Genomic DNA, 21,246 nt, shown 5'->3' on the forward strand with positions numbered 1-21,246 from the left:
GTGGGGTTGCTGTCAGTCCACTCCTCCTCGGGCTGTAGGGAACAGGTGCAGGGATGTCTTCTGGCATCGGGCTAGCACGAGTTCCTCGCAGTTACAGAGGAGCCCACAGAAACACACTGCAAGCTCAAGGGAAACACTTTGCAGACATGGGCTGGGGGTCCAGTCTGACCTAGCCAACAAGCGGGCTCAGGTCTCATGAGGTAGAGAGACATGAGGACACTCTTAGTTCTCCTCTTTTGGGTCCTAGGTGGACAAGTGCAGAGGTATCCTGGGGCATCAGGTTTTTCCTCCTGGTAACTCACGGTTGCAGGAGGGTCTGCAGAAACAGTCTGCAGACGCACCGTGAAGTCTACAGTGGACAAGCAGAAGGTGCGTTTCTCTTCTGGAGAGCCTAGGGACCATGGTGAGTGGCCCACTTCCACACGGGCTAGGCGGCTCGGGTGCTGTGGTGATGACCAGCGTTGGGTTTTTGGCAATCCCGGTCCTCTCTGTTCTTTCTTGGGTACCTGTGGATGCAAGGGAGCAGTGCCTCCACTTCAAGGGAGTTCTTCTTAGCAATTTGTGGAGCACTAGCATCTCTTCCAGTTTCTTGCACTCTGCAGTGGCAGGACAGGTCAGTTGCTCCTCGAGGGTCAGGTACAGCAGTCAGGTCAGCAGGGTTGGCTCCATGTCAGTCGTGCTCCTCAGTTCTCTGTTCAGCAGGCATCTCGTCCACTTCTCCTTTTGTGTCCAGCAAGGATCTAAGGATCGTTATTAGGGGGTCACCGAAATACTCAATTTAGGGGGCATTAAGGGGAGTGAAGGGTAGTAGTGAATGGGCTATTTACCCTTGGGGTCACTATACCCCCCAGATGACCACTTGTTGTGGGGAATGGGCATCACCCTATCCAGAGTTCTTAAATTCCACCACATGCAGGATGGCAGAATTTCATAAGTTGAGTCTACTTCAAGCTGGCCACCCTAGGGGTGTTTCCAGTCTGGAAGTGTGACATGCCTCCTGCATAGCTAATTTTCCCCTCTGTCCAGGTACCAGATGGACCCTGGGCTGGTTGGGTTGGCATCTTCCTCTGAAGAAGGCAAGATCTGCATACCAAAGGCAGTGAGCTTCTTTGAAGCTCCTGTCTTGGAATGCAGAACATTCTGTGGTGAGGGCTGGGTAGCAACCCAGCCCAGACAGGCTTTTGTTTCTGACCTCTCGAGGGAGGAGGCTCCTCCCCCGGGAGGTCAGAGTCTCTTCTGTTGGTAGCAGACTGGCCAGAACTGGTCAGTGAGCTCACCAGCAGTTGGTAGATTTTTCAGGGAGCACCTCTAAGATCATCTCTGGGTGCATGTATTATTAAATCCATCACTGGAATCAGTGAGGGTTTATTAATATGAAATGTTTGATACCAATCATCCATAGGTTCAGAGAAGCCATCATGTATCTGGGGAACTCATAGTGACCAGTGTCCAGCATATGTATTTAAAATGGCTTCCCTGTACAATTACTGTGTCTAAGAATCAACATGAACCCTCCTTCTCCCCTTTTGGCAGTATAAGAATCAACAAAGACATACTAGGAGTATATTTTCTCATGCATTTATTTCCTCACTTGTGAATGCACACTGCCTTACGGCTGAAGGCCCGATGTAGGGGTGACTTACAAATATTACAAGCAGTGTTTTAGGGAACATGGCACGCAAATGAGTGCCCCGTTGTGTTTGGACAAGGAAAGAGTTTTCAACAGGTGTTTGAAGAGAAAAGAAGGAGTAATTTGATTGTGCAAATGTTATAAAGTTGGAAGCAAAGGATTTCCAAACAGAGGAAATTTTAGAGGGAAACTAAAAAACTAAATTATGAGTGGATTCAGAGAATGGCATGTGCGATGGGGAAAAAAAAAAAAAGATGAGCAATACATGCTGCGCAGGGAAGAACAGTTCATATGTGTATTGGAATAAAGTCTAAAAAAACGGAGTGGAAATTAAGGCTTCGAGAGTAAAGAGACAAGTAGAGGCCATATCATAGTACTGAGCACAAAAAGAAGAACAATTGAAGAAAGTACAAGAATCAGAATATTTAGGAGGCTGCCCTGGTTTGTAGTGGGTACCTAAGGTACTTGCACCATATCGCAGGTCCAGCTATCCCTTATTAGTGAAATTGAGTCAGTGTCTAGCAGTCAGGCTCTCTAGGGGTAGTGTGGATGAGCAGCCAAGGCCTAACTAGGAGGCATGTAAAGCTTATGCAATACCGCTGTAGTCACACAGTACTCACACACATGAAAGAAAATACTCAGTGTTACAAAAATAAAGGTACTTTATTTTGTTGACACAAATGCCAAATGCCTTAGGAGGTAAGTAATATACAGAATATATACACTTGTTGTGCCATGGACCTCCGCGGCCTGGGCAGGGCAACCGGTTTGGGCCACGATTGGGGCTGCGGTCCATTTTCCAGCCCCAACTCGTCCGAGGCCCAGAATTAGGCATCGGGCCTTATCGTGTTCGGGGGTGCACTGCGACCTCTGCATTAGGAATGGGCACCCCCTCCACCCCTCACTTACCTGGTGTCTTGCTTTTTTTGGGCTATTTTCTTTCTTCTTCCTTTTTTTATTTCTTTTTCCTTTTCTTTTCTCTAGTGGTGTCATATTCTCTTTCTTCCAGCATGCTTTTCTTCTTGTCTTCTTCCCTGCATGCATCTGGTTCCCTTTCTAATATGGAGTTCTCATCTCTCTCGTTCTATAGTCTTTTCCCAATCTAACATGGCGTTCTTGCTTTTTCCTGCATGTCAATTCCTGTTCAGGGGTATTTAAGGAGTTGGATACTTGTTCTCCTTGCGCTCCAACACTTCCTTTGGTCGTGATCACCCTCTGTTTGTTTTCTTTCAAATCCAGCCTTTATTCCTGTTTATTCCAGCTTTCTTCAAGTTATTTTCCTTGACTTAGAAGTCTGACTTTTTTTCACCTGTTTTTTCTTCTGTTCCAGGGAGTTCCTGTCATGGAGTTTTTTTTCCCTTAGGGGTTTTTCCTCTGGGACTCCTTCTGGAGGGCACGGACTGCTGTGACGTACCATTGTCAGCAGCACCGTGGCTACCAGAAAGAGCCGCCCTTACCTTGGCCAGAGCAGGACCTGCAAGAATCAAGATCATCCTCCAGTTCCAGCTGACAAAGGCCGTAAGCGAAGGGTAGATTGTAACAAATTGCAGCGCGCAAAAAACTGTTTTTGTGAAGCAATACGGAGGACACTCTGACGACTGCTGCAGAAACAAACCAGTCACTGCTCCTGACCATCTAACAACAAGGCCAGGAACTGCAACAGTTATGAACTGAAAACGCAGCTTTACGACAAGCCTTGGTCTCCTGAACCACAGATGTTCCGACCGTTCTGCTACCACACCACGCTTTTCAGGAGATCCCAACAAATTACATGAATTCCTTGATGCCTTGACAGTCTATTTTGCATTTCAACCTTCGCAGTTTGTGCAAGATAAGACTAAAGTAGGATACTTATTTAGTGCCCTGTCTGGTCCGGATTTAGCTTGGGCGACTCATTTGGTAGCCACAAATGATTCCCAGTTGTCTGACTATCCAGCCCTTGTTGCTGCCTTTAAGCAAATGTTTGAACGTCCTGGACTCGAATCTTCTGCAGAAGAAGCCTTATTTGACATCCAGCAGGGAACCCAGGATGTCCTACAATATGTCACACGCTTTAGACAACTGGCAGCAGAAACTATTTGGGTCGAACGTACTCTTGTTACCCTTTTTCAGAGAGATCTTCGAGATGAAATAAAGGACGAACTAGTACATTCCGCTAGACTGGAAAATTTAAAGGGTTTAATGGACTTAGCACTCTCCATAGAATATCATCTCAATGAACACAGGTTGGAGAAGAGAAAGAATTGTGGACCACCTTATTCAGGGACCCAACGTACCATCATTCACCGGTCTGAAGAGACTTGACCTGAGTTTAGAGGAGCTACTGAGGAGGAAGCTATGCAAATAGACACAGCTCGTGGTCCCTTAACTGCTAGTGAGCGTGAAAATAGACGACGAAAAGGATTGGGTCTTTATTGCGGTGCTTCTGGCCATTTGATTCTTACATGCCCAGTTCGTCCGGCTAAGTCTTCGGGAAATGCCAATTCCTGTCCTCCATGAGAAGGGAGGGGATGGGATTCTCTGAGATACCTTATATTTGTTCCTCCAAAGAAGACACAACATCCCTCTTTCTTTTACCCATTACATTGCGGTTACCGGATGGTCGGGAAGAAAAGGGGTTGGCTGTGGAGCCAATGGAATATATCTTGATGAGACATGGGCTATGAACAAAAATCGAATACCTAAGGATATTCCAGGACAGGTTCATACAGTTGATGGATCCCTTCTAGCTTCTGGTCCTGTCATTAACACTAATCCTACCTTATGTTTACGTTTTGGAAAACATCTTTTGATCTGATCTCTTCACCTAATCATATAATCATTCTAGGAATACCCTGGTTTACACAGGATAATCCTTATATCAATTGGGAAACCAGAACTATTTCACTCTCTTCCCAATTTTGCCAGCACCGCTGCTATTCATTAGGAACGTACTCGTCACCAAAGAGAATGCTATTAACACCACAAGAAGTAGGTTGTTCCATAAACTCTATCCGGGGGTACCTAGTCATTTTCTGGAATATGCAGACGTGTTTCAGAAACCCCAAAAAACAGTACTACTTCCACATAGAGAATATGACTGTGCCGTTCCCTTGGAACTTGATTCTGTTGTACCCTTTGGGAGAATGTACTCTCTTACTGAACCTGAGAAGAAGATACTCAAGGAATATCTACAAGAACATTTACAGAGTGGCCTGATTGCACCTTCATCTTCACCCACTGGGGCTCCCCTCTATTTGTCCCAAAGAAGACAATGGATGTACACCCCTGTATAGATCTTAGTGGACTTAATAAGATCACCATAAAGGACTGGTATTCACTACCCCTTATAAAAGATATTTTGGAAGCAATAAGAGGGGCAAAGACATTTACTGAGTTAGATCTTAGGGGAGCCTACCATCTTCTACGAATAAAGGAAGGTGATGAATGGAAAACCGCATTTCGCACACCTTTTGGTCATTATGAATATTGTGTAATGCCCTTTGGTCAAACCAGCGCTCCCTCTGTTTTCTAAAGATTTATGGATTCAGTGTTTTCTTACCTTTTAAATCAAACCACAGTTATATACCTAGATGATATCCTAATATATTCCAGTCATCCAGAACATCATACCATGCATGTACTTCAAGTTCTAGAAAGACTCTGGCAACACCAAATATTTTTTAAACCTGAAAAATGTGAATTCGACAAGACTGAGGTAAAATATTTTGGGTATCATATTAATCAAGTTGGTATTTCTATGGACCCAGACAAGGTCCGAGCCATCCAAGACTAGCCATCCCCCTCTTCTATCAAAAAACCCAGTGTATTTTAGGATTGGTCAATTTCTATTGTCAATTCATCGCAGATTTCGCCCAACAAACCAGCCAAATCGCACACACTCATAAAAAGAGAGTTTACAGAACGGTTTTATCTGGACAGAAGTTGCTGAAACTGCATTTCAAAACCTAAAATGTGCCTTCACACAAGCTTCTATATTATGGCATCCTGATACCACCAAGCAATTTATAGCAGTCACTGATGCTTCAGAAAGAGTAATGGGAGCCTCATTGCTACAAAGGCAAAGCGATTATGGATTAGAACATCCGATTGTCTATCTTTCTCAAGTATTATCTGATTCAGAGCGTAATTACTCAGTTTTGGAACGAGAACTTCTCACTTTAATGGCAGCTTGTAATGAGTGGAGACAATTCCTTATGGGTTCAAGGGAACCGTTTGAAGTAAGAACAGGCCGTCGAAATGTACAGTGTCTACGAAACTTTCAGTCGCCAAGACTGATGGGCTTTCTTCTTTAGTCAATTTGACTTCTAAATAACCTATATACCGGGTTCTCAAAGTATTCTGACAGACGCCTTGTCACAATGCTATCTTGAAAGTATCGATCCTCCTACACAAAACGTCATTGAACCAGATAGCATTATTGGGCTAGTACAGTCCTTTCTTGACAAAGTACGGTCTGAGTATTCAACCCTTTCTGCACTTGAAATGAAAAACTTCAGTTCAAATTTACACAAGGTTAAAGGGTATTATTATCATAAAGATGCATTGTTCCTCCCTCTAAAGACAGTCCAAACGAAAGCACTACATATGCGTCATGACACCCCTGTTGCAGGTCATCATGGTATCAAAGCCACACAAGAACTACTCCTTCGCTCCTTTTGGTGGCCTACACTAAAGAAAGACACCAAGAGTTATGTGGCTTCTTGTCCCATCTGTGCAAACTAAAATACCCTATACCAAACCAGCAGGATTGCTTCAACCCTTACCCATTCCACCAGCCCCTTGGCATACTGTATCAACCGATTTCATGTGTTCCTTACCCCCTCAGCAGGAAATTGAGTTATAATGGTGACCGTTGATTCATTCACTAGGATGGCTCATTTTACTGCATTAAACAAACTACCCACTGCAAAAGAATTAAGTCAAATTTTTGTAAAGGAGATCTATCACCTTCATGGTCTCCCTCACGTCATTATTTCAGACGGCGACCCCCAATATATTTCACGCTTTTGGAAATACTTTTGTAAAATTCTACACATTGATGTGGCCTTATCATCTGGTTATCATCCACAGAAAACTGGACAAACGGAACACCTGAACCAAGGGCTTGAACAATATTTACGCTGTTTTTGAAATGCTACTCAGAGTAACTAGTCTATGTACTTACCCATTGCTGAGATATAATTTAACAACACAGTACATAGTGCCTCAAAAGTCACTCCTTTTTTTTGCTCTTATGGTTTTCATCCCAAATCCTTTCCTACTACCATAAAAGAATCCTCTACACATCCTGCAATCACCTAATTTACTCGACGGTTACATAATATCCAACGTATTATACATTCCAATCTTCTATCTACCAAACAACAAATGAAAAAGATGGCTGATAAGATACAATGTGATGCCCCATCATATCAAGTCATAGACAAGGTCTGGCTTTCTTCCAAATTTTGCCCCTCTGTCTGTCACAAAACAAGCTCAAACCCCATTATTGCGGACCCTTCCTGATTCTTCAAAAAATCAATCCAGTATCATTTTGTCTTCGTTTACCTCGAACTTGGAAAATGCATCCTGTGTTTCACGTGTCTCAGCTGAAGACCTATAGGCCTTATCCTTTTCATAGACAATTTAGCCGTCCCCCTTCTCTGTTGGTGGATGATGTACCCCAGTATGAGGTTCAGGAAATATGTGACTCTCACATATTCTGAAACCGTCTCCAATTTCTCATTCACTGGAAGGTTTATCCTCTTAGCGAATGTTCTTGGGATGATGCCTCTTCTAGTCTGTCGTTTTTTCCATCTTTATCTAGACAAGCCTGGGGCTCCAAGAAGGGGACCTACTGTTGTGCTGCGGGCCTCTGCGGCCTGGGCAGGAGAATCGGTTTGGGCCTGCGTAAGAGCCGCGGTCTGTTTTCATGGCCGCGGGGCTCACCGCTGCCCTTTTTTCTGGCCACAAATTACCGAGGCCTTGGGTTTCAGGGCACGGCGTGGCCTCGGCATTAGGAATGGACACCCCTCACTTACCTGGTGTCTTGCCTTTTTCGGGCTATTTTCTTCTTCTTTCTCCTTCCTTTTTTCTTTCTTTTTCCTTTTCTTTTTTCTAGTGGGGCCATATTCTTTTTCTCCCAGCATGCCTTTCTTTTTGTCTTCCCTGCATGCATCTGGTTCCCTTTCTAATATGGTGTCCTCATCCATCTCATTCTATAGACTTTTCCCAATCTCACATGGCGTTCTTTCTTTTTCCTGCATGTCACATCCTGTTCAGGGGTATTTAAGGAGTTGGATTCTTGTTGTCCTTGCACTACAACACTTCCTTTGGTGGTGATCACACACCGGCTGTTTTCTTCCGATTCCAGCCTTCATTCCTGATTGTTCCAGCTTTCTCTAGTTATTTTTCTTGACTTGGAAGTCTGATATTTTTTTCACGTGTTTTTCTTCTGTTCCAGGGAGTTCCTGTCATAGAGGTTTTTTCCCTTAGGGGTTTTTTCTATGAGACTCCTTCCGGGGGGCACGGACTGCCTGGATGTACCATGGTCAGGAGCACCATGGCTACTGGAAAGGGCGGCCCTTACCTTGGCCAGAGCAGGACCTGCAAGATTCGAGATCGTCCTCCAGTTTCGGCTGACAAAGGCCGTAAGTGAAGGGTAGATCGTGACAACACTAGAATGCAGTAATAGCTGTAAAAACAGTTGGAAAACCGTGCAAATAGTGAATATCACAAAAGTTAGAAATGGGCCTGGGGGAACACAAACCATATACTAAGAAAGTGAAAAGCGAAAGTCGGTTTCCCACCTAGGCAAGAGTAATGTGTAGAGGGGCGCTGGGAGTGTAAGAAAACACCAAAGGTAAGTAATAGATCCCACCCCAGAGCCCAGCAAAGCAGGGGTAAATCACAGTAAGTTTCCTAGAACACACAAGAACACGTGTTAGAAGATTCTTAGAAGATTCTTCAAGAACCAGAAGATTCTGCAAGATACCAATGATGGATTCCTGGACCTGAAGACCTATGGAATAAGGGGACCAATTCCAAGAAGCATTGAAGATTCCAGGGAGAACAGGAGCCTCTGCTAATCCGGATGAAGGTGCAAAAGAAGAACAGTCAGTACTGCACCCAGGAAGATGGATGCAGGTTCCTGGTTGGTGAAGATGATTTCCCACGTCGGATGGATGATTGCAGTCTGGTTTGCATTGCTGGATTCCTCCAACAAGCCTTGGCACACACAAAGCATGCATTTAGTGGAAAATAATGCTACTCGGAACCAGAGGGACCTGGTGGCCTCTACCCAGGAGGGAGAGACAGAGGGGGCTCTCAGCAACTGAGAGAGCCCTCAGAAGACCAGGCAGCACACACAGGAGTCCCACAGCATGGGGACAAAGGAGGAGCAAAAGGAGGCCACCCAGCACTACACAAAGGGATCCCACGCTGCTGAAGAACCACACAGGAAGCTGTGCATCGCAGGATAGAGTGCTGGGGGCCGGAGCTGCATGGTGCACGAAGAACTTTGTGGACGGATGCCAACAAGCCTTGGCAACTGCAAAACATGCGGTGCAAGGGGTTACTGTCCTGCATGGGGAAGCAAGCTCTTACCTCCACCAAAGTTGGAAAGCTGAACTTCAGGACCCTCGAGGCCACTTCAGTCCACTACCCGTGTTGCTGGCTCCAAGCACTTCTTCAGGAGAGGGGACCCAAGCCACCGGTTGTCACTGCAGAGGGGTGCCTGCTGAAGCAGGGAAGTGACTCCTTCACATTAAAGGGAGATTCATTCACTCCTCTGGTGCAGGCTGAAGACAGAGGATGCACGGCCTGGAAAGAGCTGCAGTGGCTGGCAGGAGCTGAATATACAATGTTGCCTAAGTTATCTTTGCTTCTTTGTTGCAGTTTGTAGAGTTCCTGGAAGGTCCAGATGCAGTTTTGTCGGTAGAAGGTGAAGTAAAGGCTCTAGCCCACTCCTTTCTGGGGTACCTCCCTGTAGGCAAAAAGGAGGCATGGTAATAGGACATCCCATCTCCTTCTGAGCTTTTCAGATAGTCTCATAATCATACCTTTGAGAGATTTATTAAATCTCTCAACCAACCCATTTGTCTAGGGATGGTAAGGTGTGGTGAGCTTGTAAGTTACCCCACACTCTTTCCACATTGCTTTTAGGTATTCAGACATGACACCACCTCTTTTGGGAAGCCCACCCTGGAAAATATTCCCAGGAGGGCCTTTGCCACTGCAGGAGCTATAATGGTCCTCAGAGGAAGTGCTTCTGGATATCTAGTGGCTGATCCACTACCACCAAGATAAACCTATTGCCAGAAGCAATAGAAGGGTCAAGGGGGCCAACTATGTCAACCCCTACTCTTTCAAAGGGCACCCCAACCACTGGCAGTGGGATCAAGGGGGCCTTTGCGGTGCCACCAGTCTTACTACCGGCTTGACAAGTGACACAAGAGCGATAGAACTCTTTTGTGTCTTCTGACATAAGAGGCCAGCGAAGGTGAGGGACCAGTCTGTCCCAAGTTTTGCTTTGCCCCAAATGTCCAGCAAGGGAAACGTCATGTGCTAGTGTCAGAAGAAACTCCCTGTACTGCAAGGGAATGACAAGTCTCCTGGTAACACCAGGTTTTGAGTCCCTTGGTTCTCTATAAAAGAGATTATTTTCCTAGTACACTCTGTGAGATTCACTGAAATCCCCTGAGTCCTGCTTGACAGCTTGCTGTCTCAAACCCTATAGTGTGTGACAGGTCTGCTGTGCCACACTCAACTCCTCCCTGGCAGGCCTCACTGCACACAAAAGCACAGCTGTGTCAGCCTGAGGCTCCTCTGGTGTAGGTTCTGCACAGGAAGTAGACTGCTCCTCGTCAAAAGGGGAATCTTAAGTGGAGGGAGGGATAGTGGATAAGGGTTTACCCTTTCTACCCCTTAGTTTTTGGGAGCACGTGGTCCATTGTTCCAGGATCCAAGTTTCTCTGTCCTCTTTGCTTATTGGCCTGAGCCCTGGTTAAATCAAAGATATGCCCAGGAATGCCCAGCTACGTGAATGAACCACCAACTCAACTTCAGCCCAAGCTGAACTCTCCAAATCATTGCCAGTAGACACTCTACAGCAGTGGTCTCCAAACTTTTTAATACCGTGCCCCCCCCAGTTAAAAAATAAAAATCATTGGCCCCCCTCAGAATTTTTCACAATTTGTTTATAAAGATGGAAACGTTTGTATATGTCTAGCCCTATTTAAACATTGCAGTTAAGTACTGTTACCTTTTAAAAAATGCAGTATCATATTTCTGCTTAAAACAAAGGCCTGTTATCTGTATAAATGCTTCTTTTGGTCAGAGTCTGGGGCCCCCTCGGATCATTTGAGGCCCACGTGGGGAGGCATCCCCAGTTTGAAGATCTCTGCTCTACAGGGAGGTCAGTGGATACCACAACTTTTTTGGACCAGCAACCCCCGCCAGTATAGATTCACAACAGCCATGGGGTGGCTAACAGCGTTGTTATGGGCATCAGTCTCTTGGTACTGATGACCAAGAAGGTGCTACTCATGGGGCTACCAGTTTTTCCATCACCATTGTGACACTGCCACCTATGTCCCTGTATGTCTGAATCTGAACACCATTTATTAGGGGTTGTTGCTGATACTTATCCATGTTAAGGGGACACACAACAAGGGTTGCTAGGTCAATGCCGCCATCTGAGACTAAAACAGCCTCCGTGGTGTCCCTAACTAAATCAATCTCACTACATTACTCAGAGTGAGCCCTGCTACACCCTTGGACTGGTTATTTGTAGTGTTTTTCCCACCACCACTGCTATTACTAGGGGTACTAATGGAAGCAGTGGGGGTTGTGGTGGTGGGAGCTTTGGTGCTTCTCTTGAGACAAGTGGGGTCACTTGCCCAATGGCCTTTGTTCTTACACATGTAACACCAAGGCGTTTTATTCTGTTGGTTGGAAGGGGATTTAGACTCACACCCAGAGGATTTTTGTGGGCCTGAAGAAGACTCTTGCTTTTTATCTTTGTCCCCACCTTTGTCATTAGACTTACCATCCTTATTCATATCCATGTCACCCCCTGTATGAGCTTTCTTGCTCACCCTTGTTCTGACCCATTTGTCTGCCTTCTTTCCCAATTCAGCAACTCAGGGAGCCCTCAGAAGACCAGGCAGTGCACACAGGAGTCCTAAAGCACGGGGACAAATGTGGTGCAAAAGGAGGCCCATGCAGCACTACACAACGGGATCCCATGCCACTGGAGTACCACTCAGGAAGCTGTGCATCACAGGATAGAATGCTGGGGGCCAGAGCTGCAGGGTGCATGACGAATTTTGTGAAAGGATGCCAACAAGCCTTGGCAACTGCAAGTCACGGGGTACTGTCTTGCGTGGGGAGGCAAGCTCTTACCTCCACCAAAGTTGAACAGCTGGACTTCAGGACTGTCAGGACCACTTCAGTTCACCACCCATGTTGCTGGATCCACGCTCTTCTTCAGGAGAGGGGACCCAAGCTCCTGATCGACACTGAAGATGGGTGCCTGCTGAAGCAGGGAAGTGACTCCTTCACTTCAAGGGAGATTCCTTCTTTCTTCCGGTGCAGGCTGATGACAGGCAGTCCTCGGAGGATGCAAAACCTGGAAACAGTTGCAGTTGCGGGCAGAAGCCAAAGATACAATGTTGCAGAAGTCATCTTTGCTTCTTTGTTGCAGTTTGTTGCAGTTTTTAGAGTTCCTGGAGGGTCCAGATGCAGTTTCGTTGGTAGAAGGTGAAGTAAAGGATGCAGAGTATTCCTGCTGGAATCTTGCAATCTGAGGAAACACCCAGAGTAGAGACCCTAAATAGCCCTGAAAGGGGATAGGTCAGCTACACAGGTAAGCACCTATCAGGGGAGGGCTATGACATCACTTGCTAGCACTGGCCACTCAGATGCTCCCATAGTGCCCTGCCAACTTGGAATCTAAGATGGCAAAGCCCAGGGTAACTGTGAAGGAGCTCTGAACACCACCCCTGGGGTGTTGGTGGACAGGGGAGTGGTAACTCCCCTTTCCTTTGTCCAGTTTTGCCCCAGAGCAGGGACTGTGGGTCCCTGGACTAGTGTAGGCTAGATTATGCAAGAAGTGCACCATCTGTGCCCTTCCAAGCATTTCCAGAGGTTCTGGGAGGCTACCCCTCCCATGCATGTAACACCTATTTCCAAAGGGAGTGGGTGTAAGACCCCTCTCTCAAATCAAATTCTTTGTTCTGCCTTCCTGGACTCGAGCTGCTTGAGCAACAGGAGGGCAGGAACCTGTCTGTGAGGTGGCAGCAGCTGAAGCTTCCTGGAAAACCTCAGAAGGCTGGTATGGCAGTACTGTGGGTCCACTGTGCCCCCCAGAGCGCATGGAATTATACAACCAATGCAGGAATCAGCATTGCGGTATAATTCCAAGGTGTTAGACACCTTGCATGGCCATATTCGGAGTTACCATTGTGAAGCTGGACATAGGTATTGACCTATGTCCAGTGCACACGTAAAATGGGCTCCCTGCACTCATGAAGTCTAGCAAAAAGGTCCTGGATGACCTGGGGACATCTCTGCTAGTACAGGGGTGCCCTCACACACAGGTATTCTGCACCCAGACTTCAGGGTTGGAAGGCCTGGTATATGGGTGACTTATAAGTTACCTGGTGCAGTGCAAATGGCTGTGAAATGGTACATGCACCATTTCACACAAGCTGCAATGGCAGTCCTTTAGAAGCCTTTGCATGGGCTCCCTATGGGTGGCAAAAGTAATGCTGCAGCCCATAGGGATCCCCTGGAACCTAAATGCCCTGTGTACCCAAGCACCATATACTAGGGACTTATAAGGGTTGACCAGTATGCCAATTTGAGATGAAATACTGGGTTACCAGTATGCAGTGTCACAATTTAGAGGAGAGAGAGCATAAGCACCAGAGTCATGGTTAGCAGGATCCCAGTGACACAGTCAAACACACTGAAGTCAGGCAGAAATTGGGGGTAACATGCCAAAAAGAGGGTACTTTCCTACAGCATAAAAAGGATATTTAAATCCACAAGATGAAATTATAGAAGACAAGTTAGTGGAATAATATATAAAAGGAAAACACAACAGATCTTTGAGGAATGGCGAAGTGAACATGAAAGCACTTCCAAGATGCTGCAAGAGTGCGGTAAGTTAGGAGTGAACAATACTGTCCAAAGACAGAAGCAAAGAAACCCAGGGCAGAAAAAAAAACTTAGACTAGTGGGATTCTCTGTTGTGCCCGCAGAAAATCAAACCCTGAATATCAGGGGGACAGAATATTGAGGACAGAATATCCCCCAAAAAATATTGGCAAGTAAGTATGTCCTGATTTTCAATATCTGACTCCACATACATATGCCTATGTCGTACATATACGTTCAAGGCGTGTAAAAGTGAAGTTATAAATAGTACATCTATTATTTTCTATATGCAGTTACCTTTTGATATTTTGTCCCACACTATTTGTTCTCGATATTCTTATATGATGATATTTAGTAGTACTGTCCAACAAAATGAGCCCAGAGAACAGCTTCCTATGAAGTTTTGCCTTTGACTCCAGCTGCCATGCTTCAGATCTACTTAATAAAACGGAAGTACACACGAAAATAGCCAACAGTGCATAACATTTCTATGAATCTGTGAATTGTTCAATTTGCGTTTAATTGCACATTAGATGAACACATGCACACTTCTAATGTGTATCCTTGTACACATTAGAAGTATACATGTGTTCAGTGTTTCATAATGAGAAAGTGATTACATGTTTATAAATGAATGAATTATTTTGTAAGTGCAGACTCAGGTGTATCATAGTTTGTGGGTTTGTGATATTAATTTCTGTAACAGTTCATCCTGTGATGTCACTCCATTTGATGCCCGCATGCATTGCCTCTGATAATTAGACTCCTCACTAATTTTTAATTCAGGGTTTTTACCATAGCAAAATAATTTGGGAGGAAACCATGTGATAAAGTCAAGACAGCCATGAATAAAGTGAAAATTAGACTGAAACATTTGCATTCCGCATTGGGCGTAAATCCTGCTTAATCTCGGTTTGCCCATGCAGTAATTCCTCCACCTGCTACCTCGAAGAGCTTCTGTTTGGACAACATGTCAGAAAGGGGTTTGCCCTGGGTTTTTAACATTTGGTAAAATTAACTGCATGCAGTGCTTAGTTTGTGCCTGTGTTTGCTGGTGCTTGCCACCACGCTTATTTTTAATCAGCGATATGTATTAATGAGAGATTACTACAAGTTAGTGCTATTTGTCTTAAATGGTGATAAATCAGGGATCCATGACATTCCTCCAGGTAAAGGTGATATTTTGGTAGTGGCAACTGCAATGGAATCCCCTGAAGGTCCTTGGGCTCTGCTTATTTAAAATGTAAGCACTGATTGCCATTGCCATCTTAATCCAGAAGATTATTGTGACAATGCGGTAATAGCATCTTCCTTGGACTGCTTTTACACTCTCACTGGTTTCCGAAAGACCCAATATTTGGGAACCTACTATCCTTATCCAAGAATGACACCACCTAACTTAAATACACCAGATAAGAGAAATTTACAAAACAATTCAATATGGTACCGTAATTAGTTCAAATCCAAAATGTATGTGAAATCGAGCTAATTCTGACTTTAGAAAACGACTAAGAACCTGTAAATGTAGTTTAGGACTGTCACTCTTCACAAATTATTGCATTCAAAATACACACATCAAATTAATGTTTCCACACACTCCTTGACAGTGGTGGAATTCATAGCACAAGGAATATACATAACATACATAACATAACATTGCGTATTCTCATCACGCTAAAATAATAAAAAGATGTGTTCCACAACTCATCAAACACCTTTTACTTCTTTACTATATGCTTAAAATAGGAACTTCTCAACTTGTTCAACGGCAGTGGTATTTGGAGTATTAATACCGCAGTATCTACCTGCGGTGATATTACATCCCGAATCGGAGGTCTGCATCTAATAATGTGGCATAATAATATTACAGGTTTTCCTCAGTTTCAAGTTGCAAAACGGAAATGGGTAGTATTGCACTACAAAGTGCAATCCGGATTCAACCACAGACCCCTACCTGCACCCGCATTGAGATCACCGGAGCACTTGAGACTCTGAAATAAAATGAACAACAAAACCATAAAAAGGCATAAGGGAGTTACTTATCTTCTCAATTCTCCAAACGGTGTAATTATTGAAGACGTGTTTGAACCACATTAAAGATTATCCAAGTGATAATTTAGCTCAATGTGGCCCGGAATATGAGTCAGGTGCAGCGGAATTGACATATAGAATTCTGCTCCTCCTGGGTCTGAGTGGGTTGGTGTGGCAGCGCCCAGTTTTTCTTGTGACAGAACAGCAGAAATATTGTTAGGGGAATTACGCTTGACAAAAATGCATGTGAATTAGGCTGCAGAGGCAGCGAAGTATTTTCCCCTATTTTTTCTAGCAGAGGAGAGCAAACAACGTTCTCTCCACCCAGAACAAGGCTTTACTTTCCCCCTCCTACCCCACACACTCTCCCCTCCCAGTCCACACTCCACACACAGACCGAAATGTACACTTGACACCTGCTCAAAGCAGGTGGTGACAGTGGTGTTGAACAATTTTCAGAATGGGGGTGCTGCCATTAATGTTACATCACTAAAGTCATAGTGATTGTGAAAAATCCAACTCACACCAAAAGCAATTTTAGCAAATGTTTCTCGCCCGATTAAGTAGGCAAGTGGTAAAGGTGTGGTTTGTAGCCCGTGGTGGTTTTTCGACCACCCTTGTGGTTGTGCACTGTCATTTACAGACAGCACATTTTCTGCTGAAATGGTCACTAACTTTGCATAAGCATGCAATTTCACTAGTAAAACAATACAGTAAACAAGTGATAATGTGTGAAAATCAGGTTTCAGCAAATATCTAGCTCTTGCACATCACCAATTAAAGTGTCTTGATTTGTTTTGATCCTAATAAAATCTTGTTTGTTCATTACACTTCAGAATTACAAAAACATGCACTTCTTTGTTCTCCCCTAATTGCTGATATAGTTTGAAATAGGAATATACTTCATCTACATGTATTTAAATGTTGTGTGTTCCCACCAATCTTTTTAAGGCTGACCCCCAAGCCTAGTCACAAGCCGTTGTGCGTGTTTTTAACAGGGCAGTTAGGTTTCCCCACATCATAGCCCAAACCGATCATTGTTCCAGTATATGGAAGGGGGGTGAGGGACGACTCACAATGCTATCGTCCCATCCCCCTCTTTAGATTTAGCAATTAAAATCATGGGGAGGATTTCACTAGCCAGATTGTCAGCTTGGCTAGACAGTAATAACATTATTTCTTCCTCCAATATGGTTTTAGACAGGGGAGAGGAACATTAGATCAGTCTATCAATCTTCAGCTAATTATTGGGAAGTGCACCATAGCTAAAGAGGGGAATCTCTATTTGGCCTTCATGGACCCTACAGCGGCTTTTGATCGTTCTAGTAGATCTAAGCTCTGGTCATTACTTATAAAGATGGGAGTAGAGTATGATCTAGTTTTATTTTTATGCTGTCTTCAAACTAACCTCTCTGCTTCAGTAAGATATAATGGAGACAATAGCTTGTCTCCCTCCCTGGAGGTTCAAAGGGGCCTTAGACAAGGATGCATCCTCGCCCCCTTGCTATTGACCCTTTTTATAAATCACATGGGAGGTTCACTTATGGTTGTCAACGGGGACCTACCCAGGGCAGGTGACAAGCTAATACCTTCACTAATGAAAGGAGACAATGTGATCCTGTTAGCAAGGACCCCAGTGGGAGTTCAACGTTGACTGGATGTCTTTGTTGGCTTCATGGACTCACTGGATTTGTCTACAAACTTTTCCAAATCACATATTATGGTGCTAGGATGCAAGAAGACATTTGAGAGTATGTTTTTTTGCCAATTGGGTTGAATTGTCTAGAGTCCCTACCTTCCCCTGCCTGTAAATACTTTTTGATGACAGGGGTTCCTAAATCCCACAAAAGACTATGGAAAAGAACATTTTAGCGAGAGCAGTGGCCGCTACCACACACTTTGCCAAGAGATTAGGGGCAAAGGCGGAACAAGCATTGTTAAAGGTTAATTGAGGGAAATGCATTTCCATGGCAAGCAATGGGTGTGAATTCTGGCAATATAAAGGTGTCCAGGAGCTCCATTTGATAGAAAATAGGTTTCTGAGAAGTCTCCTTGCAGTCCCCACTAGTACACTTTCCTTCGTGGTACATAAAGAATTGGGCATAGGGTATCTTTCAGAGCTTATAGTGCTGGCCACAATAGTGAGATGGTCTAGAATATGAACAAATCCCACTCTTGCTTTAAATCAGATGGTGATAGCTGACTGCAGGTCGCTGGTTGGAGTGCTTTGTGTACCCTGGCTTACATATATTAAAAATATGTTGGATAAAGTAGGATGGCCAGAGGTATTTGACAGTCATGAAACTCTGAGGATTAGGGACCTTCCAGAGATAAAGAGTATGCTTCTCATATATCTGGCAGCGAAAAGAGAAAGGAGGGAATTGACCAAACCCACTGTGAGATTGTATGTTCTGCTCACAACAGGTCCAACGGTGGGATCCTATCTTGTGGTTATAAACAATTCTTACCACTGTTTTTTACTGACTAGGATTAGGTTTAACATGATACATTGGTTCCTAGCAAAAGGCTCCCATAATAAATATCAGTTAAAGCCTTGTCCATGTGATAATTGTTCCTCACAGGCACCCACTATTTATCTTTCTGTGAATTTTATTACCCACTGAGACAATATTTTATCATTCCCTTGTTAAAGAGAAAGCTATTTTTCTAAATTAGACTAGTATTGATATACTTGCAATTGTTATCATCCCAACTTGGTTTGCTTTGGGGTTGCTGTGTTTTTTGGTCGGTGCAATTAGAACTAGAAAAAAGTTGTTTAGCAACTAGGGATCATTAACCCTTACTGTCACTTAACCCTCTTGTGGATGAGACTGAAGACAAACTAGGATATAGTTGTGTCCTCCTGCAGAAGCGCTTATGTGTTTAATTGTATTTATATATCATTTTAGATTTTTATAAGATTGTAGATAACACAACATGTTTTTACTTTGTATAGTTTTAAAATTACTGTACTCTGGAGGCTTGTTTGTTATCTAGTGACTCGTTGTTTTGTGTAAAATTTGTGTTCTTGCACACAACACTTTATGTTCAGAATAGCATTTAGGGAAAATGTGCTCATACATGCACATGACACTTTATATTTCTAATTAGAAATATAATGATAGGCTACGATTATAGCAAGAACAGGGGAATTGGATGGCATGATAATGGCAACCATAGATTTTGTATTGTCAGTAAGAACTTTCTATTGGTTTTAATGCTTGTTTTTATTTGATTGTAATATATTTATCTTTATGTTTTTTTAAAAACCGAATGAAGATTGTTTTGATGACGAGGATGATGATGTGCATTTAAAAAAAATAACATCCTACAGCCTTTCCTTTCCCTTCATGTACACCAGCAAGATTGTCACCTAGGTGACTTTTACAAAATCCTCTCACTTTGCATTTAGAGAAATAAAAGTAAACACCAATTTTCTGAAAAAGCATCAAGTTGTCAGAAGGCAAAGCATGATATTTGAACTTTGTGTCTCAACCCACAGCAAATATGGCAAGAAAAACACAAAATCCAATGGTAGCTTAATTGTGCATTCACCATCTGAACTCCAATATGGTAAGTGTTTTGGGTGTTGCAGCAGCCCAGCAACCCTATTTACAGGACCTATGTGTAGTCGATGTATGTGTTGATCCACACGAATTAGGAGTTCTGTGTAGTTTAACAACTGTCAAATCCAATCCCACACAACTATTCCCCATTTCCTGGGGCTTTTACTCCTAATTGTACAGTAGAAGTCTGGTGTTGCCGTATGGTAACATAAATTTAATATGCAGCAGTGCTTAATTTGTAAAACATTAAGGCGGTCATTCCAACCTCGGCGGTAAAAGGCGCTTACCGCCAGACAGAAGACCGCCATAACACCGCCGCGGTCGCGGTAAACCACCACGGTCATTCTGACCCACAACAGGCAAACCGCCAAAATACCGACATCCACAAAAGTCCGCCACACCAAAGGTCAGCGATAAACTGGCGATGACCAAACCTCCACCGTCACGCCAACAGAAATACGCCCATGCCATTACGACCCACGAATCCACGCGGCGGTCTTTTAACGACGGTATTCTATTGGCGGTACACACCGCCGGGGTCGAAATACACATACTCGTACAAAACACTACCACATTGGACAATTCGAAATACACACACCTGATACACATACACACACCACTCCCACACACCCAATACAACATAAAACACCCACCCACATCACCCACAAACCCCTACGACCAGAAATTCAGAGAGAAGGCGAGAGAGAGACACCACAGTCCACTACCAAGCATCCACAGGCACACAATACCAATACCCACAGAACTTCCACGCACCTCACACAACACACCACTAAATAGCACCCCACCTATCACTAGACACTCCACCCCACACATCATCCACACCACCCCATGGCACCTCAAAGACACCCCAGGTTCTCAGATGCTGAACTCAGGGTCATGGTGGAGGAAATCGTACGAGTAGAGCCCCAGCTGTTCGGGACACAGGTGCAGCACACCACCATTGCCAGGAAGATGGAGCTATGGAGCAGAATAGTCGACAGGGTCAACGCTGTGGGACAGCACCCAAGAAATAGGGACGACATCAGGAAGCGGTGGAACGACCTACGGGGGAAGGTGCGTTCCATGGTATCAAGGCACAACATCGCAGTACAGCGGACTGGCGGCGGACCCCCACCTCCTCCCCCAGAATTTACAACATGGGAGGAGCAAGTCTTGAACATCCTGCATCCTGAGGGCCTCGCAGGAGTCGGTAGAGGAATGGACTCTGGTAAGTCTCATCTTCACTACTTCATCCCCCCACCCCACCTGCATGCCAACTCATACCCCCACCCTCACCCTCACCCCCATCACAACTACCCCTTGCAAATGTCTCACCATCACAACCCACCCATCCCAAAACTTAGCCCTGCATGCGGCCCCAAAGCATGGACACCCATCACCAAAGCATGCCCAATGCACATACCCATCACCCCCCCACAAAAACACAGTCACAACAGCCCCCACAAAGGAATGCCAGCACTGGGGTACCCGGGCACCCACCCATTGCACGCCATTGGCACACACAGAAGCAATAACCATACTTTTATACCCCTGCAGGACCCGAACGCCAGGTCACCGCGTAGGAGGGTCCACAAATGTCCACTCCACCCCCAGAAGAGGCCCACAGTGATGACAGCAGCTCTGTCTCCCTGGATCTAGATGACCAGCCTGGTCCATCGGGGACCTCGGGACAGTCGGTTCCCCTCAGACAGGCACAGGCCACAGCAGACCTTTCCCCCTCTGGGAACACCAGCACAGCACCCACCCAGTGGGCCCATACCTCTGTCCCCAGGACACGTCAATCAGCGGTGTGTCCACCACTACAGGGAACCCAGGCTAACCCACCACCCGAACAACAACAGGGACCTGGGGGCA

The sequence above is a fragment of the Pleurodeles waltl genome, chromosome 10 (genome assembly GCF_031143425.1).
Source record: "Pleurodeles waltl isolate 20211129_DDA chromosome 10, aPleWal1.hap1.20221129, whole genome shotgun sequence".
NCBI lineage: Eukaryota > Metazoa > Chordata > Amphibia > Caudata > Salamandridae > Pleurodeles > Pleurodeles waltl.